Genomic DNA, 2803 nt, shown 5'->3' on the forward strand with positions numbered 1-2803 from the left:
ATGAGGGAGAGGGGAGAGGCAGCTAAGTGGTCGCTTCATATTTGTGAAATGTGGAGGAACAGTGTTAACTCACATCCAAGCTTGTTCTTATCAGTTTTGCTTTTTAAGTGGTTGGAAGGTGGGATGATTTATGTGGAAGGGAAGTTAACATCTATCCTATTCCTTTTCCTTGTGAAGGCTGGTGACAAAGAGAGAAATGGCGACACTGAAGGAGCCATTTAGTTGTTTAAGGGGGCACAATAATAAGCCACTCAGTGTTCAAGGAGACTCTCAGGGGCCAGAAATAGGTCCATTTTCCTGCTTAACCAGGTTGGAGGAATCTTCTCCTTGGGAAGGATTGAGACTGTTCTTCCGTATCTGAAGGGGCCCACCCATGGGGCTGTGAAAATTCTACTAGGAATGAAAATGAGAAATTAATTACTCACAACGCAGTCTGTTAGGAGCACTAAGAATCAGTTCAACCCCTTCCCAGTTTTATTAACTCTCTCCAGAATGTTAAAGGTAAAACACTTCTGACTGCTTCTGAAAGTAAGGCTTTGGAACATTAATTTATTTTAGAATTGACTTAGAAAAACAGGAGGCACCATGATAAGTAGTTGAGGACAAAAAGCAGCATGGAGATTAATGAATTAATAGAGGGAATTGTCCTTTTACCTCCAGAAGGAATAGAAGATCCCAACTTAGGTGGGTACCTGCCAGAGGCACCATTTGATCCCTTGTGGCTTTGAATTGTGAATTCAAACTGCTTTCAGGACAGGGACATGACAACATTCCCATCCCCTCCCCCTAAGCCTGTACATGCATATCTCACTTCTGCACAAACCAGGGACAGGACCAGGTGAATACAGGAATGAGGTCGAAATAGGAGAGTTCAGAGGAAAGATGATCAAGGCAGCATTTTATACCTCAAATTTGAAGTGCTGTTGAAACATCCAAGTGGAAATGTCCAGCTGACAACATGAAAAGAACAAGAGAATTGAGAAGATTGGCCAGACAGGGAGCATGGCGCCCTGGCAACAGAACATTGGAGCTCTGAGAAGTGACAACGAAGGAATCTAACAGAATCAGGGTATATTTAAATCCACTTTGAATTACTATGTTTCATTATTTCTATGCTTCTCAATTTATCAATTTTAACATTTCTTATTATGCATGACAGTATTTTTTTTCTTTCTTAATGGTACATACTAGGATGGTACATCTTAGAGCTCCTGGCATCTTAGATGTAATTAATTAGTGTTAATTAATATCAGGTAATCCTGAGGCTCAGTGATGTCACTATGGGAACTGCCTTCTGGGTACAAGGGACGTCCCTCTTCCTCTGCTCATGTTCACAGCGACCGTGACCTACTGAACCTCCCATTCCTGCCCTGACTCTGCCATGGGCACCAGGCTCCTCAGCTTCATGACCTTCTGTCTCCTGGGGGCAGGTGAGTCCTCAGAAAACCAAGCAGTTTCACAGTGTGTGTGTGATGATTACAATGGTTTTCCTCATTCTGTTCCCAAATTCTGTCTCCACAGATCACACCGATGCTGGAATCTCCCAGTCCCCCAGGCACAGAGTCACAGAGAGAGGACAGGATGCAGCTCTCAAGTGTGATCCAATTTCTGGTCACACCTACCTTTACTGGTACCGACAGACACTGGGGCAGAACTTGGAGTTTCTGACTTACTTTCAGGATGATCTTGCATCAGACACATCAGGGATGCCTAATGATCGATACTCTGCCAAGAGGCCCGAGGGCTCCTCCTCCACTCTGAAGATCCAGCATGCAGAGCAGGGGGACTCGGCCTTGTATCTCTGTGCCAGCAGCTCAGCCACAGTGTGGCACAGTCACTTCCTTCCTCTCCACAAACCCCATGCGCTACCTCTCCGTATGGCTCCCAGAATCCTGAACAAAGGAGTTGCCTGCTCTTCCCTCATCAAGGGGAACAAGTGCTTTGGGATCCTCTATTCTTCTGACAGGAGGAGGTCAGGAAACAACCTTCCTCACACTGGGGCAGATGACGTTGGGTAGCGATAATTTTGGCTCGTGGTTTTCTGGGGTTCTTTATACAGTACAAGATTCTACAGTTGCAATTGGATATTAGAGTTTAGTCTCAGGTACAGTGAAATATTCTCTTGTAATACTATAAAGTTTCAGCACATTTATAATAAACTTCTATTGCTGAGTGTCAATAGCTCAGGCCACACTATGTCCAGGTGTGGGTTAGCCAATACGGAACCACGTTAAGGCCATACACAGCTACCAGTCTTCAAAATAAATAAATGAGAATCTTTAGTGAGAATTGCCATTGAAATCAATTATCCAAGCAATTGTCTACCACAGTAATGTACATTAAGTACGTCCATATATTGCTTTTTTATTTATCTTGACCATCCTGTATTATTCTGTATTTAATTTCCTTCTTCTTTAGTCTAGTTTTTTTGTTTTTTTTTTGAGGAAGATTAGCCCTGAGCTAACATCTGCTGCCTATCTTCCTCTATTGTATGTGGGATGCCTACCACAGCACGGCTTGACAAGCAGTGTATAGGTCTGCACCTGGGATCTGAACCAGTGAACCCCAGGCCACTGAAGTGGAACGTGCAAACTTAACTACTGCACCACTGGGCCGGCCCCTGTTCTCTAGTCTATTTTTAATAGAAATTTAATTTTAGCTTGGTTTAATAAAATATAACCTCGCTTGAGAAGATGTTAAAGGGAAGTGATTCAAAGAAAACCTGAATAACAGTTATATTGACCATTTAGAATTCTTTGAGTTTTCCAAAGCAGTTGCAAAATTTACACTCTCATCAGAGGTA

General features: G+C 43.1%; 1 long non-coding RNA gene across 1 annotated transcript; it reads left to right on the plus strand.

Annotated features, from left to right (window-relative positions):
* The first annotated feature begins 962 nt into the window (after positions 1-962).
* On the plus strand, positions 963-2289 carry LOC102147980 (uncharacterized). Its single transcript, XR_011438290.1, has 3 exons — positions 963-1069; positions 1254-1430; positions 1522-2289. It is a non-coding gene; the product is annotated as an uncharacterized lncRNA (long non-coding RNA).
* The last annotated feature ends 514 nt before the right edge of the window (positions 2290-2803 follow it).

This window comes from Equus caballus, chromosome 4 (genome assembly GCF_041296265.1).
Source record: "Equus caballus isolate H_3958 breed thoroughbred chromosome 4, TB-T2T, whole genome shotgun sequence".
NCBI lineage: Eukaryota > Metazoa > Chordata > Mammalia > Perissodactyla > Equidae > Equus > Equus caballus.